Source organism: Pseudopodoces humilis, chromosome 13, assembly GCF_049639895.1.
Source record: "Pseudopodoces humilis isolate 2021_Gansu_Grassland_sample_001 chromosome 13, ASM4963989v1, whole genome shotgun sequence".
NCBI lineage: Eukaryota > Metazoa > Chordata > Aves > Passeriformes > Paridae > Pseudopodoces > Pseudopodoces humilis.
Window position 1 is genome coordinate 18,107,011 of NC_142212.1, and position 25,125 is coordinate 18,132,135.

Here is a 25,125-nt window from a genome sequence, read left to right on the forward strand (position 1 = left end):
AATTTTTCTTTAGTTGTAGGACAACTCTGGCCTTTGTATTTTCTGGATGTCACTTCCACAGCACCTTCTCTCTTCAGAAGAAGGGCAGACAGGCAGGACACAGCCCAGACTAAATGATTCCTTCTGGAATTAGCCTACAGATCACTGCACAGCAATATTAAGGTCAAGAAAGCAACTACTAATTCTGAGGAGCCAAATCTGAGCTGTCTGAACTTGACCTTGATGTTTCCATGTGAACTACCTTTTTTTTTTTTTTTAAACATTAGAATTAAGAGTTTAATATTGCTGTAGAACAAGTGTTTGAAGTTCTACCTAAGCTCCCGAGAAAAAGAATTCAAGCAGAGGGTCCTCTCTGATATATCCCCAACCTGTGATTAGCTAAGAGAATTTAATCTCCTTCAAAACACATCACCCTTTGCCACAAGGACAGTATTTTTCTCTCATCCTGCTATCCCTGGCTCCTGTGGGACCCCACTGTCACCTCCACACAGAGCTGGCAGTGGCATCCTCCATCCAGTATTTAATTTCCCGCTTTCTCATTTTCCCCACGTGCTCCTAAAGCAGAAAGTAAGCAAATCCAACCCTTGACATCTCTATGAAGTAACAGGTATTGATCCCCCAGCAGGAACCTGCTGCCAGCAAAGCTGGCACAGAGGAAGGCTCACTGCAGGGCTGCAGAAATTCCCTGGCACCTTGGATGGGAAGGAGAACTTCCCACCCCAGGGCAGCCCCCTGGGTACAATTCCAGGAGCCTCACCCAGGTTCTCACCCATCTCAGATGGAAAAATGTTGGTGATACACAGCTAAAATGTTACTGGTTTCCAAAAGTGATGGAGAACAATAAATTCTGTTAATTTTGCAGGGTGAAAACCTCAGAACAGCGCTTTGGCAACAGTATAATTCTTCACAGAATTACAGAATATCCTGAATTGGAAGGGACCCTCAAAGATCACAAACCCAACTCTTAGCCCAGCACAGGGCACCCTGAGGGTCACACCCTGTGCCTGAGAGCACAAACTTTTCTTTGAGCCAGAAAAGAAGTGAAGTTCTAAAGAAACCTGTTCTGTGGGACCTGCAGTTCAAGGCTTTACTTTTCTCCTTTTCTGTTTGGTTTTCTGGTGTTGTTTTTTTTTCTTTCCTTAGCAAAGCAAACCCACAAAAAACCCTAAACAAACAGAATCAGAACAAAACAAAAACCCATCTAAAAAAAAAAAAGGCAAACTGAAACAACAAAAAATAAACAAAGATACCACCAAAAAAAAAAAAAACAAACAAATAAAACTTCTTGCTGAAGCTGTAAACTTAGAGTTGGCCACTCCCCACCCTGTGCTCCCAAGGGAATGTTATCCATGACATCCTCCAGCACTGGAGCATCCCAGAACAGCCCAGCTTGGGGCTGCAGAGGCAAATCCTGCTGGAGCATCGCCATTCCAGCCCCTGGAATCCAGAAATTCCACAGCTGCCCCGAGCAGTGAGGGCAGCCAGAAGGGCAGGGAGGGGAGGAGATGAAGCAGGAATATTAAAGTAGGTCACTCTTGTGTGTCAGCTTTCTTACAGTCTTGCAAGAAAAAAAATAAAAATATGGAGAAGCTAAATTAATTTGGTTTTGTTCTCCAAGTGCTCTGGGCAAAGCAGAACATGATAGATCCGTTTCTGGCCAGAAAAAAACTGCTTTGGTAGAAGATAAAAAAATTTGAAAAAATTGAAAGCTTTGTATGCGGATATAAAATTGTAAAAATACATCCCATCCTCTGGCTGCACTGTATTTTAATAAATTTTAATATCTTAAGAGAGAATAGTAGCTACCAGCTAACACTGTAAGACTTAAATTACTTTAAACACTTCATTTTGCCTGTGTTCTGTAAGGTTTTGCTAATCTAGGATCTATTCCTGAATACCACTGCTTCATTTGAAAAGCAGCACGCTTAGGAGTGCTCAGATTTCCAGCTCTGAGCCAGATAAATGCATCCCTGTGCTCAATAATGTCTGTTCTTCACAAAGATGCAAACCCAGATGTACACCCAAAGTACGAACTTATTGAAGTTTCTCCTCAGTTCATTGCTTTCCTATAAAGAAAAGGAGCCCCAAGTAGTTTTTCTCTACAGAGAGGTGCATGAAGGGCTACAGAGCGGAGTTGCCCCTGGCCAAGTCAGTGGGATCAGGCAGTTTATAAACCCTTGGTCAATGCCTGGCACTGGAGAAAGCTTCTGCCTTGGAAATTGCTTCAAAAATTAAAAAAAATAAAATAAAAATAAAAGAATCAAATATTGAACAGCACAGCAGCTCAGCTTTGCTGTAACCTTTTCTTTCTTACTGTGATGATCTAAGAATTAAGATCATCATTAAGATGTTAAAACCCCCAAAAACATTATATTAGAAAGTCTGCAGGGAGTTGCATTTTATAATATACATATTGCAATTATTTCTCACATGGAAATAACCTGCATCATTTCAGATCCACTGCCAGTGCAGGGATCCAAAATCCAAGGACAACGCTGAGCATCCCTGTCACCTTCACAGCTCCCACACAACCCCAGCTAGTGCTCAGGTCCCAGCCACTTCCCTCTGGATTTTGTTCCCAAAATGTCCCACCTTACAAATTAAATTTTAATGTAATATTAACACCTCCATATTAAAATATTAATAATAGTTAAATATCTATTATTATAAAGTGACTCTTGATATTAAGAGTCATTTCATGTCCCCCATTTACAGAAGCAAAGGAGAAGATCCACAACATCATCTGGGGGGTTTTGGAAATAAGACTTAAACTGGCTCGCCCAAAATTCAGCACTTTGTATGTGAAGGCCAGAAAAAAATAAAGCCAAGCAGCTCCTGGTGTGGCTGGAAAAGGTTGTGAAGAAGCAAAGTAACAGCCACAGAATATACAAAGGGAAATAGAAATTCAGTTCTTAAATCAGAAAGCTTCCTGTTGTTAGGTAGCGCTCTGATTTCAAAAGGCAAAGTTATTTCAAGGCAGTAAAAAAGCAAAGCTGTGAAGTGGTGTGAAAAACACCAGGAAAAATTAACAGATAATATTTCTGTATTATTTATTTCTTTACCTTTCAGAGAAAAGTCAATTCTCACAAGTTGCTCCAACCATTTTTTTTTTGATGGGAACAACAGGTTATCCAGGAAAAAACCCCAAACAAACAACCAGCCAAACAAATTCAGTAGGATGGGAACAAACACATATAGAAAACATCCAGCTTCATTTTTTTCTTCCTTTTAAATTAGCCTTGAAGACCTTTGAACTTTCAGATCATATAATATGGCAAGTGATGCACATGAATGTCTGAAAGAAATAAAAAGTTTGGGAAGGGTTCAAGAGTCAGTAATTTTATTCAGTGACCTTAATTTTTACTACACAGAGTCAAACATAAAAAGCAGTAGTTCCCTAAAGGTGGAATTTTTATTTCTATATATAGAACTGGAACTTGTCAGAGCTGGCTGGCAAGTTCATTTTAAATTTGGGAGTTTGAGCAAGAGGAATTTGTAGAGTCATTGTGTCTAAATTAATCAGAAATTCCTGGAACTCAGGGGAGCTATGGAGACCCAGAACTTATTTTTCTGTATTGATTATTGAAAAACCAAGTGATGTCCTGACACTAGAGGTCAGCAGATCTTTGTTAAGGCAGGGAATTATTAAAATCTCATAAAACCATGGAATTATTTGGGTTGGGAAGGACCTTAAAGATCATCTGATTCCCACCCTGCCCTGGCAGGGACAACTTCCACCATCCCAGGCTGCTCCAAACCCTGTCCAGCCTGGCCTTGGGCACTGCCAGGGATCCAGGGGTAGCCACAGCTGTGCCAGGGCCTCATCTGGAAAAATGAGATTTACTAAAGTCATCTCCACAGGGCAGCATGAAGAGATGAGGTGCTGAACACTCCACAAGAAGCTCAAGCAGCCTATTTTATTCTTTTTCAGGGAGGGGAGTGATACCCATTTCTGATTTACCCTCAAAATGGAATCAGCAGCTGTGAAAAGCGACCCAACGCTCTTGGTTGGAAACACTGAGCTGGAAATTTCCCTCAGCACCAAACCCAGCCTCTGCCTTCTTCAGTCCCTACTCCAACCTGAAAGGCACCAGGGCATTATGAAAATATTCCCAGTTTTGCATGGGAGCTCCACACTTACCTCTCCATGGTTAATTAAAAAAATAATCAGAAAAATGCAACAATCCCAGGCTTTTGAAAACCCAAAGGAAAGGGAACTAAAGCCCTGTGGTTGTTCTCTATTTGTACCTGATTTATCGAGCCAATCTTTCTCTAATACCAGGTAATCTCCAGATTTTGCTTTGATACCAGCCCAGTTCACTTGGATCTGTGTTGAGATGAATCCAACTCAGGTATCTGCAAATATCCAGACTGTCCAATGCCACAGCTGAACACTAATTATTTACTAAAATCAAATTGGTATTTGTTTTTTGTTGCACTGAAGCAGAGATGGTGCCAGCTCAAGAAGAGAATTCAGAAGGGATTTTTGCCAGTTGAAGGAAAGAGTTAATTCAATTTGACATCATCCACCAGGCAGATCTAGAGAGTAAGATATCAGAATAATTTCATGGTAGAGATTGGAAAGGCTTTGGAAAACAAAACACAGAGGCAATATTGACCAGCAGTGGCTGCACGCCTCTGAAAGAAACACAAATGCATCCACTACACCTGAAAGCTGAAAATAAAAAAAGGATTGACCAGTTAAAAGCTACAGCAGCAAGACAAAGAACAGAGTTAAAAAACCTGCTACTGTGGCCTGCTCCTGAGATAAGTTTAAAACGGTGCCCCAAGGAAAAATGTGATTGCTCCAACTCCTTTGGGGTCTCATTAGATCCCTGCTCCATGGCAGCACATCTCATTAGGAAGCTGCTTCCCAGGTACCCCTGTGAGGTGCCCGTGGCTCTTCCTCAGCCTCCTGTCCCTGCAGGGGCACTGACAGCACACACATCCTCCTGACCAAGCTGCAAGCACAGAAACCAGCAAGGAACTGCCACAGAAACTTCTCCATTACCGGGCACTGAGCAGGATTAAAGCTCTCTCCAGCGTGCCATTAGCACAGGCCTAGTTAAAAGCATCATTTTATACAAAATTAATTTACAACAGCTTAATATGGAAGAAGCAGCAACTGTTCTGTGGAGAGTTTTATTACGACTTCTCCTGTCTGGCTGCATTTATCGACTCTGAGGCACGGTCCCCATCCATCCTCAGCACTTGATCCGAATCCTCCCGGAACACGATCACACAGGTGGTTCTGCTCTGCACAACATCCTCCCTGGCCTGCACTTGTTTCAGTCCCTCCTTCTCCCACTGCAGCAAAGAACATTTGTAGTGATGGAATGCCCACCCTCCCCACGTCCCCACAGTGTCACAGAACATCTCTGCTTTTCATCTCTCATTCCTCACGGCAGCTCAGCCCCTGCACAGCCCAGCAGGGCTTTCTGAACTCGCTATCTGCACTTCTGCCACCTCACACACACAACCACTCAAAACCCTCAGCTCAGCCTTTACCACAGCGAGTTGTTCCATCTCAACAAAAGCAGCACAGTTGCAAAAAGAAAATAATTAAGGGGTGACATTTATCTTAAAGTCCTCAGGAATCCTGCTCTAAGACCATCACCTCCCACAACTCTGCGCATCAACCACTCGAGAGCCTCTTTACATCTGTGCTCTGCAGCACCTGTGGGGACAGCTCAGCTCAATCCTGGGACACCCATGGGAACTCTTTGCTTTGCATTCTTCCCAGAGTTTTCCAGGAAATGTTTACCAGACTCTCTTTAAACTCATTTAATCAGTTATGAGATAGGATTTAAAAATATAAGTCTGAAGCAACAGCAACTCAAAACCTGAGGGACACTGATGGCCAATTCCCACCACAGTGACACAGATCTCACGCCATGTGGAGCTCCTGGAAACTGTTTTTGGTGTTGGTGCAGTAAAGGTGCTAGAGCAGATTAATTTTTCAGATTCAAAATGCAGCTATTAAATTAAATCAGGATTATGCTGCCCTTTTCTGCATTACTCAGTGAAACACCCACACACTGAATTGCTCTGGAAATCTCCTTTATCTCATCTGCACACAGACTTGGTGTGCCCTGCTTAACACCAAACTCACACCCAGGCTCCAAGCAAAACCTTCATTCAGTTCCAAAATTGTACTTCCCAAACATACGGGAGGGAAGGATGTTAAAAGCCAAATATTTTCAGGCTGCAGTGTCTTGGGAAGAATTCTTTACCTGAGGCAACCCAGAATTTTGCATATTTAGCAGAAAGAAAAGTTTGAGATTCCGTACAAGCATTAATAAAATCAAAAAGTAGATATTCATATTCACAACTCACTGCCAAAAGCCAACTTCAGCTGCTACTTTAAGTATTTCCATTTATTACTCTGTACAGATACATTTCTCTATACTTCAGTAATTATTAAATGCCTTCCCAACCCATGACAGCACAAACTTGTGCATTCAAACCCCCGCTGATTAACACAAAAATGTTAACATTGCAATGCACCCTTGATGACATGACCTGTGCTCTGCCCATTAATTCTTCCTTTCTTGGAATAACAATATTTCAAACCAATAATCAACTTGGAAATTTTATTTTTAATTTTATTTTTTCCCCCCCAAAGAGTGACCTATCACAAATCAAGTATTTCCTCTTTTATTTTCAGGCCCCTGTTGTTGTAATTTGTATGCCTGAGGCTCTCCCCCTGTGAGTTAGCAATTCCAGACACCCTTTGGATAACATTTATGGGTCATCACCTTCAACCAGGTATCCTAAGACAGGTACTTCCAGAGGTCAGGAATTCTATGAACCCACACGACAGCGTGTCACAAATCACTTCAAAATAAGGTAGGGCTCGAGAATTATGATAAATAAATTGAGCTGCAGGAATTTTTAAAAAAACCAAATATGAAGTTGGGTGAACTCTGGCTTGTGTAGCTGCAGTGGGGGGAAAGGGTGAGACCTGGTTTTTATTTCCATAAGAGGAATGACTCTGATGTCTGTATTTGTGTTCCAAACTCCCCAGGAGTGCCAGGACTTGCTGCCAGGAACGCAGGGAGCCTTGGGATGGAGGAGATGCTGCTGCTCAGTCAATTCTTAGTCCCTGAAAATAAGGGTGACCATTGGAATCAGAATGATTTGAGTTGGGAGAGACCTTAAAGATCATCCCCATCCATCCCCATCCATGGGCAGGGACACCTCCCGCTGTCCCAGCTGCTCCAAGCCCTGTCCAGCCTGGCCTTGGGCACTGCCAGGGATCCAGGGGCAGCCCCAGCTGCTCTGGACACCTGTGCCAGGGCCTCCCCACCCTCACAGGGAGGAATTTATTCCTAATATCCCATCTATCCCTGCTCCCTGGCAGTGGGAGCCATTCCCTGTGTCCTGTCCCTCCATCCCTTGGCAATTGTCTCTCTCTCCAGGTTTCCTGCAGCTCCTTCAGGCCCTGCAAGGCCACCCTGAGCTCAGCCCAAAGCTTCTCCTGGCCAGGCTGAACAATGGCAGCTGTGCCAGCCTTTCCTGCCAGCAGAGCTGCTCCATCCCTCTGCTCCTCCTGGAGCCTCCTCTGGGCTCTCTGCAGCAGCTCCAGGTCCCTCCTGTGCTGGGCCCAGGCTGGGGCAGCTCTGCAGGTGGGGTCTCACCTGAGCACAGGGGCACAATCCCCCCTTTCCTGCTGGGATCAGCCCAGGGCACTTTTATGATCCATTCCTCATTCCTAGGTCCAGAACCTTTCTCAACACAGGCAGAGCCGTCTCTGGTGAGGGACCAATGTCAGCATTTCTCTCCAAGCACCTTGGGTGCCATCCACTACAAATCACAACTTCAAAAGCCTCTTTCATCCTGCACGTTTGCCCCAATAAAAACTCATCACTTTCCACTGCATACATAATTCCTCTTTGATATTCCTTGGCCAGAACGAAGCTGATCCGTGCCTCTTGTGGTGTCCCAGCTGGAATCAACACCCACATCCCACATGGATCCCCAGGAATGCTGATCCACGCTGGCTGCCCTGGCTCCAACCAAGGGTCACCTGCAGCAATTTGTCAGCAGTTCCCTCTTCATCAAAAATTTACAGGCTGCTGAATTTCCAATGGTGCTACAGCCCACTGTAAAACTGTCTACCTGAAATGGTTTTTTTTTTAACCAGAATGTGCTGTTCTCTCTCATATCTCTGCTTAAAATCACAGGATAGGGCAAGATCCTACACATGAGATGGGCTTCAGATCCCAGGAGGTAAAATTCAGGCAGATCCTGAACTGAGGCATCCAGGGAGCAAAGTGACAACAGGCCAGCAAGCACTTGAATAAACAGAACAAAAAATCCCACAGAAACCTGAAGCCAATCCTCAACTCCCTCCCAACACCAAGATTAAAAACAAATTTAAAATGAAACAACTAAACCCAACCACAGACAGCCCATTAAACCCCACAAAACAGTGACAGACACTCCACTTTAAAAGTGCTGACATTATTACCCTGCAACTTAAAATAATGTGAAATTCAACACAAAAATACTCTCAACATCCAATTTTACATTAGCCCTATGTTTAATTTCTCCTAAGAAGTTACTTTGATTTTCAGAGCTCCCTATTGTTGCTCTTAGTCCCAAAAATCCTCATCAGAATGAGCACTCCAGCCCACCTGGTCCCTCTCAATAAAGGGGAGACCCAAACTCCATCAGAGCAGACAGAAACAGCATTTCTAAACCACTGAATTTCCCTTACACTGACAATTTAAACTGCAACATATGAGAAAAATCATTCTGTGCTGGAATACCCTTAGACACTTTGGAATTGAGAAACTCTATAGAGACCTTTTAGGTTAAACAGTAAAATGTGTTGTTACCTACACATACACACACACACATGTATTTGCAGACAGATATAAATATATATATATATGTGCATCAGTTTAATAATGTATACTAAACAGAATGGCAGAAAAAGCTCTTCCTTCTCACCCTCTCTCTCCTCCTTCCAAGTCTCATTAATGCTCAAGTGCCCACAAGAAAATTTATTCCATCTAAATGATGTTTTTGTCCTATGACCAACCCAACACAGGAAGAAATACCCCAAACACCATCATATCTTTTAAAACACCCAATCCAACCCTTAAAACATGGTCTGTGCACTGCATTAGCCAGGAATTTTCCAGGAAAAAAAACCTGTAGTTACTTCTTTGTCCCAACAGAAATTAAAAGGAATTCCTAACAGACGTGAGGATGAGAACCTGCACCTCTCCCACCCAAATGCCACCACGGCACTGGAGCTTCCCACAAAACCCTGGCTTCAACTTGGCTTTTAAATGGAAAAAGCCTCCAGGATTGCAGATTTTATACTCTTTAATAATGCATTTTAATGCAGACTTTTCTGACCAATTTACTCGAGGCAGGACAGGACAGCCTTTCCCCGCTGCCCTGCAGATGTCTGATGGATGGGTTGGTTTTATCCAGGGTTTTTAACATTAGGGAATCTAATCCATCAAAAACTCAAACAAATAAATATATTACATGACACAAAGGCAGATGATTGTCCTCTAAATGGATCCTACACACGGTGTGAATTTGGTATTTTATTATTATATTACACTTTTGTTTCTTCCTGACCAACCTCAGTGAAATTCCCCAGACAAAAACTGACATAAAATTGATGCTCCAGCATCACATTTGTTTACAGCCTAACATGCAACAGGTAAAGAAATATTTTCTCTCTGTTTAATCACAACAGATCAATTAATTCCCAAAAGTAATAAAGCAAGATAGAAAAATGGGATACATGATTCAAGTAGGGAAGCAAACAACAGGAATAAAGGAAAAAATGTGAAATTTACATTTCATATACAGTTTTGCCAGCTTTTTCTTATTATTTTCAAATATATATATATCTATAGCCTGGGAATGGAGGAGCTTGATAGAAATATTCACCAATTTCAGCAAGGAACTGAGCTTTGGGAGATATGGCCACAGGTACCCTTAATCTATCCTGTCTGTGATTATCTCCCTCCAAGTCACATGCAGGAAAATAATCCCCTGCAGCACAGAGCACTGATGTGAAAGGAAAGAAAAGCTCAAAGTCACAGCTGAATGGTTAGAGCTGAACCCATTTCAGCACTTTTTTCTCCCCTTCTACTTCTTACTTGAGACCAAGGCAGCTTAATCTGCATTGATGTCTATGAAGTTTCACTTGAAAAGTTCTTCAGTCAGAGAGAGTTTCCTCTCATATGAATAGGAATAAAATGCTCAAATATTTTTATGAAAAAGTTTCTTTTCTTTTTTACAAAGGAAACTATGAGACATTGCCTGAGAACTTGAATACTGCATTTCAGCCAAATTTCAAACCAGCAGCACAGATATTAATCAAAAAATGAGATTGCATGAGAAAAAAACACCCAACCAGGAGGCAGAACAAAACCCACAGGAGACTGTGAGAAAACCATTAGGGATGTTCAGGGGATGAGTGTGGCTGATTTGTGTGCACATGCCAGGAGAGCGAGAGAATCAAACCATTTTATGATTTGTATTAATAACACAGAATATTTTTTTTTTAAATTATTTTCATTTTAATGAACACTGCCACCTCCTCCCACTCCTCGCTTTCTCTGTGTTCTGCTGTCCACATCCCTGCTCCCCTTCATTAATCCACTTAATTCCAGCATTAGATTAGATACACATTTGCTTCATTAACTCACTGCTGGAGGAGGCCAGCAGCCAGACCCCTGTGATAGAAAGGGAAGTTCACCTCAGTTTTGTACACTCTAGATGTTATAATTATTATTATTTGGGTATTTTCCTTGTGTCTTCAGGAGAATGAGTCTCAGCACAAGACTGTAATTTGGAAAAAACAGGAATTAGAGGTTAAATTTCACTGAATTTTCTTCCACTGACACTAAAAGATGAATGTTACAGCCCATCCCAAGATTAATGCATGCAAATATGGCTGATCCACCAAAAGCAGTAAAGGAAGAACCAGTTTTTTAGCAAAACAACTGTGGAACACCTCTTTTATCCTTCCCATGTAATGAGGCTTCACTTTCAGGGAGAAAAAAAAACAAACAAACAACTAAGTGTTTGAATTACTTAACAAGATCTCTTTAAATATCAGTACAAGGTTAGATGTGATAACGACTCCTCTGACTTTGCTGGGCAAGTTTGACAGCTTTGATTTAAAAAAAAAACCCACCAAAATCCCAAACAAAACTGGAAGGAGCAGAGAGCTACACCGAGATAACATTCAGTGGTGATGAACCTCAGACTATCTAAAGAACTAAAAAAAAAAAAAAAAAAAATCAATTTCTTGACTTAGGAACTAAATTTAAATTAGGAAATCTCTGTCTGACAAAGGTCTGAAAAACATGTAAGGAAAAGAAGACGGGGAGAGAGGTTAATTGGTTTGTAAAGTATCGAAAGCACCAAGATACAAAATGCCCTGGCATTCTGCCCTGGCAGGAAAACAATTCTGCAGAAGGGTGATGCAGAGAGAGCCCATGGAGGGGGATGGAGAAACAAGCACCAATTCAAATTTTGAGGTTCAGGAACTCGATTTCATAATGATGATGATAATAATATTGTTGTGAGGTTAATTATGGCACCAAAGTGAGTTTCAGGTACAACTGTAGAAAAGTTACACTGGGAGCTTTACTAACCAAAAAGCTCCACTTCCCAAATATCACCTTCCTTCAGAGAGCAACAATTCTTTTGCAGCATGTCTAACAGGAAAGCAGCAGCAAGCCCCAGGCCTGAGAAGATGCTGTTTTTCTTTCAGATCTCCAAGGTTCATTTCATGTCTTAATGCACTTGGCGTTGCTCTCACCATTAATCGTGTACTGCAGACCAAGAGAAAGTGCTTTTCCAGAAATGACCTCAAACTAAATTCATAATTCTTTAAAAACCAATAAACCCACTGAACCAGAGAGCTCAGCCCTTCTGCAGTGGGCTACAGGCACACAAAGCTGCTTTATTCCCTTTAGCAAGATCCACTAGCACCTTGATTTAAAGCACAGGCTGGAAACTGTTTATGTGGTTTAACAGCAGCCCCATGTTTTGAGCCAGGAAAGGAAGGAAGAGGCCAGAAGACACCAGAGGTCCTTTATAAAGAGGTCCTTTATATATGTCCTTTATAAACATATAGTCCTGTTTATAAACAGACTAGAGGTGTCCTACATAAATTCAATCCACCACTAAATCTGTATTTTTCTGAGCTAAAGCACAGTCCTACCCAACACTTCTTCCTAAACCTCTCAGGTCTAGGGGCAGCATCCAGCATCCCTTAACTCTTTCCAGATGTTCCCAGAGAGCTCCAGATCTTCTGCATTTCATTTTTCTGGAGTTACCATCACCAGGAGGAAAGATACTCTCTGAAGAATGGATATTTGTGTGTGTCAACACAAATGGATGGGTTCTCATCTTCCTCACAGGGAAAAGTTATTCTAAGCTGAATACAGAACTTGAGTAGCCACAGCTTTTTCACGTGGCCTGAAAGATGCTGCAGCTACTAAAATATTTGGGACACCTCTGCATCCTTCATTGTGCAGGAGAGTGAAGGTGAAAATCAGAGCCTTGAAGAACACATTGTGCCTGGCTTGAAGTGGTGCCATTAGCACAGGAACAAAGTATAAACTCATCTACCAAAAAACGCTGCACAAGTGTACTTGAAGCTGCGCCTGCAATGTGTGTTTTTAACTCATAAAAAAGAACTTTTATTCTACAAAGGCTTTTGGAGGCTTTAGCTTTTCTATTTTTTATTATTTTTTTTGGACTAAGCAGACCATTAAATTCACCTGACCACAATGAATCAGAGAAGCAGGATTTTTTCAAAGTCTAGTATTAAAGGAGACTTTCAAGACTTCTTTCCTATAATATTAATTGGATCTCCATATACTGAACATCGTGGAGAGGAAGAACACAATCATAGAGCTTTGCCAACTGATGACAAAGCCTCGCTGGGATTTTGTTTCTGGGGCTGCCCCTGGGTCCCTGGCAGTGCCCAAGGCCAGGCTGGATGGGGCTTGGAGCAGCCTGGGACAGTGGAAGGGGTCCCTGACCCATGGACGGGAGTGGAATGACCTTTAAGGTCCCCTTCCCAACCAAACAATTCTGGGATTCTCTGTAAATTTATTGTGAGTTAAGACTTTACAAAAGGAAAGAGCAAATGGGTTTTCCATCAGTGCAACATTAACGTTTCTCTTGTGAAAGGAAGAAAACCACATCAGCTCTCTGCTGCCATCCTTGCCTGTATCTCAGCCCCTTTTCACAGGTGCCATTTAACCAGTTCAAATCACTTTGCATAGGAATAAATCAATCTGAGAATGGAATGTCCATTACCACCTTTAATTAGGATTATTGGACAAGCTGCTGAGCCTTTTGGAAAAGAAAAATGTGGATCTTAACCAATCTAGAATTAAAAGAAATTTGCATTACAATTACAGGCACTTAACTGTCTGCAGTGCTTATTCTGGGAAATAATGCATTTCAAATTTTTCTGGAAATACAGAGGAGCTGCTGATTTCTCTCTCCCTGCTGCAGGGAGCCAAGGGCTGGGAGAAGATTGCCTTTGCTAAAATATTGCAAAGGGGCCTCAGGACAGAGGAGACTATTTTCCTTCTCCCTATTTTGCTAGGTTACCTGCAGGGAAAAAAATATTAATTTTTATGTTCAGGGTGTTGTTGTACGCTCCAAATAAAAAATCCAAGTCTGGTTCTCTTAAAAATGTCACTCCAGACAATTTTCTGCTGGACAGAGAACATCCTCAGACACCAAGGGGAAGTATGCTGGTGCCACTAGGGATTTTTAAGTCCAAGACATACATATATTTTTTCATGTTGGAAACACCTAACATGATAATGCCCAAGGTTCTCAAAAAGGCAGCAGGTACCAGGTGAGGACTTAAAGGGATTCAATGACCCAGATCTGAACTGATGCCTATTTTGCATTAAGTAATCAAGAGTCCATCTCACAATGAGAACAGACAGGAGAAAACTCCAGATTCAATCCCAAACCTCAGCGCTGTTCTCAGTCACACATTTTACTGTTTTCTTTCTGTACCTACAGACACAAAGGTCTGGGAGTTTTTAGTTCTTTCAGGGTGACACAGAGGCAGGAGGAGATAACTGCAGGTTATCAAAATCGGTAACATGAGGATGTTCAGGTGGCAGGGGAAGAGAGGACTGTGTTAAAACAGTTCAACAGGAGGAAGCACGAGGTGGTGGAGCTTTGCAACTTCCTTAAGCTGCTTAACTCCAGATAAGGAGCTTATTCAACTTTCTTACCTCTGGAGAGCATCCAGCAAGTGATGGCAAACAGTGCCCAGGTTGAGTTACACTTGGGACAGACACTTCAGCAGTCATTCTGCCCTCTGCCCAAGGTAAGAAGCAAAAAACCCAAGTCCCCTCTCCAAAAACATCTGTCCAGAAGTCAGGTATGGTTTAGTAGAGGAGATGAGTTCCATGTTTGTCTTCCTGGATGTTTCTCCTGCATGACTTTGGGAATGGCACAGTAAGCCCAGCTCCTGAGCCAGAGGTAATTTCACATTTCTAAGTGGAGCCTGACTATGAAGAAGCTGCTTTGTGGTGGCACTTGAGAAAGCAGATCTTTAGAAACGAGTATGAACACTGCTGCCATTCCAGTCACCAAACACCCCTACTGAGGGCTGCCCAGTTCTTCATCTGAAAATGAACCTGGAAATCAACCCACACGGGCCTCGTCAAGGGCATTCATGGGACAGGACAGGAACAAGGTCGAAGCCTTAAGGATTTACAACAGCCTTGATTAAGTTCCATCCAAGCTGGGAACTGAACGAATAACAAACAGGAGAGAGACACTCCAGTCCTCTTGGCAGGTGTAGAATAAAGTGTGAAAACTTGGAAAAGTCCTTTCTTTCACCTCAGTGTCTTCTGGGGAGGCACCAAAAGCCACCACCACCACTTGCAGTGGTGTCACACCCCAGATCAGGGCTCAGCCAACACAGGGGCTCCCAGGGCTGTGCTTCTGAAGAGGATGGAGCATTTCCTCATCAAAGTCCAACTTACTGCAGCTGTTCTGCAGGAGGACCCATCTGCAGAACAACTTTCCAGTCTCCAAGTGCACCTGATGAAACGCTGGAACTTTCTGATTTGGGGATTTTAGTGTGTGAACCACAGATCTCTGGCAGGGAAGAACCTGCTACAGAAAAAAAGTGCCAAGCAAAACCCACTATCTTTTATTCTAGGAGAAGAGAGCAGGAAACCCTACTTGTCCTTCATTTAACAGCGGCAGAAGAGCAGCACTGTTACACGTAACACCTCTTCTGTCTACATTTTAAGCTTATGGAGGAAAAGAGATGCTTGAGGAGACTATAAACCACAGCTTTTAAAGCATTAGAAACGCTGCTCTTTACCAGGGACATAGCAATTTTTATTTTCTTCAGCAATACAATAGCAAAAATAGTCAATGTGAGATTCAAAATCAAATAGCTACAAAAATTGTAGTGAGAAATTGAAAAACTGCAAGATCTATAAACAGATTAAGCTCCACAACTAAAAGGAAAACTACCATGTGTATGCAACCACTTCAGGAACTGCATTTGATTCTGCAAACAGTTTGCCAGTCCTCTGTAAGGCTTCATTGCTTTTTCCACTATAATTTCAACAGGATTTTTACACCAGGAAAGATGTGACAACACAATCAATGAGAGGAACGGTGCTGAGGAATGGTGCTGCTGAATGCAGCCCCTCAAAAATGGGGGAGAAGAGGAAAATAACTCTGGTTTACATTAATTTAGCTCCTTCTAGGACAAAAGCTAACTCTTGCTCAGTCAAGAGTAGAAAACAAACAAGTTAAAGCCCAAGAATGGGAAAGGGTTACACTCAGCAGCTGCTGCCCCTCATCTTGTCTGGAAGGAAAAACCCATTTAAAGTGCATTTCCCCTGCAGGTAGGCAGCGATGGCACAGAACTCCTGGGGGCTGTGAATGCAGCCCTGGGCTAAGACAGGTCCAGGTAAACTGGAATTCAACACACAAATCTAAAGTTTTCAGCATGAATTTAGCCAGCCAACTTCTAGCACTTTCAGCAGGACGATGTTAGGGCAAGTAAACCGAGGGACATCTTCCTTCTTTTAGGATCAGTGATGAGATCTTGAGTCTAAAACAACAAAACATTTTCTGTGGGGTGGGAAGCTCAGTGTGCAAACAGCTGGTTTTTGTCCAGCCCTGTCACACACAAACATAACCACTCTGCAGCATCAAGGAATCTTTATCCAAAGGAGGTGCACACTGCTAAAAACAGTAGTTTTTAAAATACTCAACTGATGCAGTTAAAGGGCTACAAACCATAGAAACCTGGGGTCTTCTGCTGATCTTAACAGTGGAGAGGAATGCACCTGTGTCAGGGTAGATGCTAATGGTGCTTCATCCTGTTTCTTTAGAACATTTGTTTTTAAAAAGTGAAAAAAAAAGTCACTGTTATTATTTAATTGTCCAGCAGTCTGTTCCTTGAGCACACAAATTTCAGAGGTAAAGAGGTGCTGGTGGTCAAGCAGTGACCTGGCAGAAATGTTCCCAATTACACCCTGCTCTGTAAATTACCCTGGCAAAGCAAACATGCATATACAGCCTTTTCTTTTAATTGTCATTTACAACCTACACCAACACACTGGGCTGAGATGTTAAATAAATAACCCAGGGTGCTGCAGAGAGCTCTCCTCCCACTCTGCTTTGCCCACACAACAACCTGCACCACACTCGCAGCAGCAGGCACCAAAATTTTCCTCTTAAACAAAGAAAAAGTCATCACAGGAATGCTGATATTTTAGTCATGAGCTTTTGACGTGAAAACTGCACCACCCAGGACCACACCAAGGCCTATTATCTGTTCCAGCACCTCAGAAAAATCAAGTATCTCCCCCACTCTGGGAAAAACAAACCTTGTTTTCATGGGTTTAGAAACCAACTATGCTCTAGCAGCAGGACAGATGGACAGGTGGGACAGACACATCCATGTGGCTGCACTGAGCTTTAAGAAGGCAGGATAAAATCAAAATATTTTGCAATATCCAGGGAAATAAACAGTGGTTTCTGCCACAACCATACCAGCTGAATCTGCTGGTTTCTCCCTATAAAATCCTCCACAGTAATACGTCATTAGAACAGTATTTTTCATCTTGCACATTTTACCAGGAATGCTAAGAGATGCCAACTTCAACAAATGGAATGTCTTCAAATGCAGAGATGCGTGATCCTTCTGCAAATGAACTATGAAAATCTGTATGCTTGCAAGCTGAACAGAATTTATCATTTACTGATCCACCCTGGATTGGATTAGACAGGAATTGCTCCTTATGTAGTCAAGTACTGCAGTACACTGGAAATTACTGTCCTGACCTCAGCACAAGCAAAAGGGATGCTGGACATGCTTCACATTAAGCCAGACTGTGGAAAACCAGTTGATTTTCCCCAGCAGTTTACTCCAGTGGGAGGCTTACAGCTACAAACAGCTGTAATTTATTGTATTTTACATTTCACAAAAGGCCTGAACATGTTGAGCAGTAATACTCTTCAGAATTGTCAAGGCCTATTGAAGTGAAATATGCTTCCCACATCAGGAACATGGCACTGTGATTTCAGCAGTGCTAGAAAAGCAGTAGGATTATTTTTTTTTAAAAGAGTCAGTCACAAAAACAGGAATAGTGAGAGGAGCATTTTTAGAATAGTTAATAGCAGGGTAGCTCATTACTACTTATGATGTTGGTAGAAAAGGAATCTGGATTTAACCATAAATTTTCGATGAGGCTCAAACCAACTGTTTCAAAACTAGTTAAATTCAAGATTTCTGACTTCTCTGTTAAAATTGAATGTACAAAGTGTGTCTTTCCTCAACTGTGTATCTCAAAACCAAAGGAACAGGATATAGGAATAGATCCATAGGAACAGGTAGGAGAGCTGCCCATAGTGCTGTGTGCATCATCCTTCACTCACACAGAGCAGCTCTGGACTCCACAGCTTCCTCTGTGCACTAGACAAGTGACTTAGGAGGGTTAAAGCCTGCTTTATTTAGTTTTCTTCGTTTAGACCCGGTGTGCAGGGACTAATCTGTAACAGCTGAAGGAGTTTAGCCATTCTGGACTCGTTCTGCAAATAAGCTGGGATCAGGAAAGCAGAGACAGCTGCTCACACACCTGGTGAGGGGCCTGCAGGAGCCCTGCTCCATCCTCAGCTGCTGGAATTGCAGCACATCAGGGAGCACAAGGCTCCCCAGGCTCTCAGGGAGGTTGGTGGCACTGACTTGCAAGTCAGATTTCCCTTGCATGAAGATTTTTTTCAGCTCTTTCCTGCTCACACCTATTCACTCCTTGCCATCACAGCCAGCGCTTCCCCCTCAAACTGCAGCTCAGAAATGCTTTATTTGTATTTTCCAGCAACCAGGAACTGGCTGACAAAAAGAACCTCCCAGAACATCCCTGCTTTTCTCTTCCTTTTACCTGAACCACTTACTCAAAAAAAGCCTTCCGCAGCCCACATGGCTGTGCCTGGTTTTCTGGAGCCCCCCAGCCTGGCAGCTCTGCAGTCCAGATTTTAAACACCCCATGATTCAGTCCAACACAGATAAAGTTCCTCCTGTGTGCAATCAGGATTAAGAAAAAAAAACTAAAATACATGTCCAGGTTTCAAACCCTGGCTGTTCCCATTAAATGAGTTTCTCCAGAAGAGCAGGAGCTGCAGGTGGGATTGGCCAGGGCTGAGCACAACATCAGTAGCTCCCACTGCTGCTTCCCCCAGCTGGAAGTGCAACACCTTTGTCAGTTAATTATTCTTTATATTAATCAACAGATTAATTTTTCAGGAGAAGAATACCTGGATGTTATAATTTAGGAAAAATTCCCACATCAGTTATGCCAAATGAAAGTATTACTTAAGAAACATTATTATACTTTATTACATTTAAAAAGTGAAATTTAGGGGTATAAAACTAATTGCTCTTTAAAAATAAAGCCAGTGCTATAAACACTATGACCTGCATTTCAACTGGTATTTTTCTCACACCAAATTTCAACACGCAGATTTCAACTTTACACTGATTAAATACCAGGTAACTCCATTATTTCATCAGCTGCCCACCACCCTCACTCTTCACTCAGTCAAGAAGACTGAGAATCCATAAGATTTTTGAACTCCTGCCACTTCCACTCACTCTGTATCAAGTATTTTCTTTGTATTGGACAGCACATTAGAAAAAAAATAAATCTATATACAGTAAATTTCACTAGACTGTAGTCAAAGCTCAAAGGATTTTTTTTTCCCCTCTTCCCACTTTCGTTGCCCCAACAGTGCTCTCCTGGATACGCTTCTGTTTAAAAGGCCATCAACTCTGATCTGGTTTTCATCAGTCAGTGGACAAGAGAACTGTGTGGCTTTTTGAGCTCTGAATCAGAAAAGTACTCCTCAGCTTATGCAAACTTGCAGCCTTTACTTAATCTTTTCCTGATTAAGACACATTACAAGGTATCACTGATAATGATTTAATTTTTTTCCCTGTAATTCATTTTCCTACACCACATCCTATCAATTTTGGACCATCAAATCTCCACTGAAAGGCCTGGGCTACAATTCTAAACAGCTTCACTAAATCCAAGGTGGAGATGTTGGCACAGGAGGGAACTACAGCTCTTCCAATTTCATTTCTCTGCATTCCAGTTGTTTTTCGATGGGATAATCACTGACTGAACTATCCCTGGTTTCGCTGAGAGAGGGAAACTTCAGCTGTAGAGCTGCAAAACAAAACAACCAAACAAAAATACCTGGGACAAGAATTGCTGTCACTGCAGATACATTTTAAGGACAGCAGCAACAGAGCACCAAGGCAAGTCCATTTCCAGAGCCAGTTCCTGTGGCACATTCCATTTTGAAGAACCAAAACATTAAGTTCCTAAACTTCTTCCAACAAAATTCAATTTCAGAGTATCCTGTCCTTTAATCCATCTTGACATCACCCATGCACAACAGGACCTCAAGCAACGCTTGCATCACACAAGACCCTTGAAAAAGTCACTTCTCATCACTTGTGTCTCCAGTAGTGCTCAATGTGCATCCAACCCAGGGGACTCTAATCCACTGTTCCCTGTTTCCCAACACGAGCTGGGAGGTTATGGATCTGACAGCACAAGACAGATTTAGCTCCAAGTTGAGCACCAAGAAGGATGAAAAATTCCTTTACAGATGCACAAACTTCCCATTTTCCTTGATTTTCTAGTAAACCAAGAGCAGGCTTGTAATTATTTCTCAAGTCATCCAAAGTCAGGAGGGATGCTCACCTCCAGCCCCAGTCATTCCTCATCACTAACAACTTCCCTGTCCCTGCAGGCTTGCTGGCTCCTCAGACACTCTGCTGTGAATGCACTAAAAATCTTGTTTGCAACTGCAGTTAATCTGTGTCTTCTGGTATCAAAGTAAATCCTGATAATCACTTCCATACATATAAAACCACTGGCTTATGTCACTTGTAAGACTCAGCCTCTTCCAGGAAGAAGAGTAAAAAGACTGAATCTATTTGCAGAAACCTCCCTTTGCTGTATCACAATAACATTAAGATGTGCTTGTGGTATTGCAATGGGAAAATTCCCACAAGAAACACCACAAGAATATAAACATAAACAACATCAAAGACAGCGAGGCTAGCTCAGGAAAAAACAAACAACCAAAACCACCGCCCCTGCACAAGTGGTTGGAAGCATTTGTTTGTGGGTGGAAACTCCAACAGAAGCATTATAGCAAAGTGACAGGAAAATATGGCATCGCTCCTTAGCTACAGTGACGTGGTCTTTAGGAGTTTAAAGAACAAGTTGTTTTGGTAGGTCTGTATTTCACATCCAGCTCCAGGATTTGCAGGGTGTTCAGCCAGCTGGATGCATGCTCGGATTTCTGGACAAGACCCCAACTTAGGTCACCAGCACTGGAGCTGAGCGAGTGCCAAGAGCTACAGGAGTCACCACCCCACAACAGCTCCAAACCCCCAAAATCCAGTGGTTTAACTTGCTTAACACAGAAAAAAAAACAAGCTTCAGATCACCTAGACAACCCCTACCTGTTCTATTCATTGAGGTGCCACCCACAAAACCCACTCTGGAAAAACCCCACAGCCATTGCCAGACCCTGTACTCCAAGCAGCACCTCCCACTGCTTTATTCCCAGAAAATGCCACTGCTTCCAGCTCCAAACCTGCAGTTCATCCATCCCCTGCAGCGCAAGGCAACGCTAGAGAAAGAGAGAGAAGGAGAAGCAGCGTGGATGCTGCGGGAGCCCTGAGGAACAGGGAAGAGCCAGTGTGGCAGGACAGAGCTCACAGCACTCTGTGTCTTCACCTGCAGCCCCAATTTTGGCAAGAGTTAAACACCTTCACCAATCCTTCCCCTCAAATGCTTTCACAAATGCATTTGCCACATTACTATGGGAAGTCTCTTGCATAATAAACAACTTTCTGGAACAATTCCACATGGGGTAGTAACACACTTTCAGTGCTTACAAGTTCAGTATTTCCATTCCTGATTTTAGTATTTTGTTCATAATTTCCCATACAGATTTACAAAATACGTCACTGATCAAGCCTGACATGCAGCTTAAGCTAGAGTTCAAGTTTCTCTTGCAAAATACAGAAGTCAATACTTTGGAGAGTTTCTTGTCATTCATAAGGTCTTGGTACTGATTTTTGCACTCACAATAAAAATACTGACATTCTTTCCTCTCGTGTGAAACACTCACGTTGAGGACAGCTAAAAATCAATGATGATTCTGTGAGTGTGGCAGTGGCACCAGTAAGGTACTCCTGACTAACCAATTCCCACCCAAGGCTATTGCTGGATCATTCCCCATCAGGAACGGGCTGATCTCCCTCCGACGCGTCCAACAAGATGCTGCTTTGGATTTGGGTTAAGCACAGCCAGGCACCACGCCGGATCGGAACAAGGTCACACATCAGGATGCTGGGGACACCAGCAACTCGCACCCAGCCGGGTACGAACCTCGAACATAAAGTTACGAGGGGGAAGGCAGCTCAGCGGCTGGAGAAGGAGCAGCAGAGCCCTGCAGAGGCTGCTGCGGGGAGCGGAGGCAGCGGCTGTGCCGAGGCACCGCTGAAACTTCGCGGCCAGCTCGCTCTGCTCTGCCCCGGCTGACGGCAAAGTTCCGCGATCGCCAGCATTCCCTCAAACCCGAACGGCCGCGAGGGACGGGCAGAAAGGGCGAAATTCTCAGTGGAAAGGAAAAGGGAAAAGCTTTTCCACGAGCCTTCACTGGCACGGTGCGGGGGTTGTTTCAAAACCGACTCGCCAGATCCCCATCACCAGAGCTGGGGGCGAGCTCCCGTACGTGCCGTCTCGCATTTCAGACAATCAGCACTTAATTAAAAGCAAAGCCAGAGCCGCCCGGCTTTAGAACTTGAGCAACTCCAGACTCAGAACAATTCTAGGCGGGGAGAAAAGCGCAAAGCCCGTGTAAAGGCTCAGAACGCCGGCAGCCGCACGCTCCGGTGCCGCCAGAGCCGGGGCGCATCCCCAGCCCTCGGGGGAGCCACGGACGCCTGGCGGAGCCCTCGTCCCCGGGACAGGCGGATGGGGGGACAGCAGCTCCCTGCAGGCAGGCGGGGAGCCTCGCAGATGCCACCAGCGAGGATCACCCGGGTGGGCAGCGGCACGTAGCGAGCGCCCGTGCCTGGCGCTGCATCCCCCGAGCCCGACAGGGACCCTCCCGCGGCACCGGAGCCGCCTCCGTGTCCCCGGCTCCCGCTCCCCCGGCCCGGCTGCCCCGAGGGATGCTCGGCGCTCCCCTCGGCCGCTGCCCAACTTTGTTCCCCGAAGTTGCCCACCTGCAGCCGAGCCTTTCCAGCCGCCGCAGCGCTGCCCTTCCCCGCGGAGCCAGCGCCGTAATCCTGCGGCTCCCGCGGCTCCCGGCGCCTCTTCTGGGGCGGCGCTGGGCGCGCTCCCGGCGGCGGGGCGGGCCCGGCGCGATCTCCCGCCCACCGCCCCTCACGGCTGCTCCCCGCCCCGGGGCCGGACAGCCCGGCACAGCCCGGCACAGCCCGATACACCGGCACAGCCCGATACACCGGCACAGCCCGATCCAGCCCGGCCCAGCCCCTCCGGACACAGCGGGCCCGCCGGCGCCGGGGATGCTCCGCTGGCGGCGGCCGCGGTTCCCCCGAGAGCCCCGCTGGACCCACCCGCTCAGGGTGGATGCGCTGCCGGGGAAAGTTGAGGCGTTACGGCTTAAATAAAAACTCCAACTCGTTTCTGGGCTGGAAGCCCAGGGAAAGAGTCAGGTTCACGTAGGTCGCTGTGCAGGAGCCGGATGGAGGTTTTATTGGATCTGGCTCTGGCTGATCTCAGCATTAGAGCTGTGTGGTGTAATTAATGCTGAGCAGAATTCCTTTAAGTCCCTTTTTTTTTTTTTTTGGTAGCAGATAGTACTAAATTTCCTGAGCCCGTATTATCCTCCAGCATCCCAGAGCACTATGAAGTGTGTGTTATAATAAAGTGTGCATTAGCTCCCTGTGCCTCGGCTGAAGTAGAATTTTGCCAGGGACTTTGTCTTCAGAGCCACAGTGAAGTGTTGATGTGAGTCAATCATAGCACCACAGAATGTTTGGGTGGAAAGAGATCTTAAATCCCACCCAGTGCCACCCCTGCCATGGCAGGGACACCTCCCGCTGTCCCAGGCTGCTCCAAACCCTGTCCAGCCTGGCCTTGGGCACTGCCAGGGATCCAGGGGCAGCCCCAGCTGCTCTGGGCACCTGTGCCAGGGCCTTCCACCCTCAAAGGCAGGAATTTCTTCCCAATATCCCATCTATCCCTGCTCCCTGGCAGTGGGAGCCATTCCCTGTGTCCTGTCCCTCCATCCCTTGGCAATTGTCTCTCTCTCCAGGTTTCCTGCAGCTCCTTCAGGCCCTGCAAGGCCACCCTGAGCTCAGCCCAAAGCTTCTCCTGGCCAGGCTGAACAATGGCAGCTGTGCCAGCCTTTCCTGCCAGCAGAGCTGCTCCATCCCTCTGCTCCTCCTGGAGCCTCCTCTGGGCTCTCTGCAGCAGCTCCAGGTCCCTCCTGTGCTGGGACCTTCCCAGAAGGGAGAAAGGACTTGATGGCTGTCCTTTTGTACACAGAGGTTCTGGGCAGGGTGGTGATGCTTTGCTGTCATGGCATAAGGAGGAAGGATGTGAGGAAAACAATTTGCTTCTTCAGCGAATAAGATTTAAGTCACTGCCACCTCCGCTTCCCTTTCTGTCCAGTTGTGTCATGAATTATTGAAATGTGCTGGCTGAGAAACAATGACATCTCCTCTGGGGATGGCAGAGACTTGACACAGCATCTGTTGGCCCAGCCTTGGTGTAGGAGCCCTGACCTGAAGAGATGTCCTTACTTTTCCATGCATGTGCAGGTCTATAATTAAGAAATGTCCAGCACAGAAGTGTAGCCACTTCTGTAATGAAATGTGGCACTGGTCTGAGGAAGGGATGTCAAAAAATAAATTATCTCAGGAAAACAAGATGCATTTTTAATTGGCAGAGTGTGATCAAATGGGACTCGTAGAGATGATAGAATTACAGGGATTTAATGAGTTACCATGGGCTGAGCACAGAGATTTGTACCAGCAAGGTCCAGCTCAGCCCTGGCACGGAGCAGGAGGCTGTTCTCAGCCTGTTTGGAGCTGATATAGCACAGTCTGATAACTCCAGCACATCTCTGAAACTCCACTTTGGGCTTTTGCCTAGAAGATAATATTAACTTTCCGTTATCATTGCACAAAGCCTTAGCTAGGACTGGGGTAAAGCCTTAATTCCCCAGCAAGCCCCAGCTCAGGCAGGAGCGTGGTGGCTCTGAACTCCTCTGTGGGGCAGTGGCTGAGCAGGGGGCAAGAGAAAACCCCAAATGCAGATTTGGCCTCCTCAGAGCTCTGCTGGTCACGTACTCACAACACCCAAGTCTTGGGAGAGCTGACAAGGTCAGGGACCTGTGGCACAGCTCTCCACATGGAAATAGCAGCTTTAGCTGTGCAAGGCCAGCAGGAGAAGGATAGCCTGTATTTTTATGCTTGACCAACCGCAGAGGCTGGTCAATTTTGAAAATGCATCCTGCAGCTTGCCTTGCCTGGTGTCCTTTGTTACCTCCAGCCCAGCC

General features: G+C 44.6%; 1 protein-coding gene across 2 annotated transcripts in view; it reads right to left on the reverse strand.

Annotated features, from left to right (window-relative positions):
- CNTN3 (contactin 3) overlaps positions 1-22,949 on the reverse strand; it is a 92,994-nt gene extending 70,045 nt beyond the window's left edge. The window contains exon 1 of one of the 2 annotated variants that reach the window (XM_014251529.2): positions 22,823-22,949. The gene's annotated coding sequence lies outside the window, so the exon portion shown is untranslated. Of the gene's footprint in view, positions 1-3,062; positions 3,193-22,822 lie in introns of those variants that run through there. The other variant, XM_088061748.1, reaches the window with a different exon arrangement.
- Positions 22,950-25,125: the final 2,176 nt, after the last annotated feature.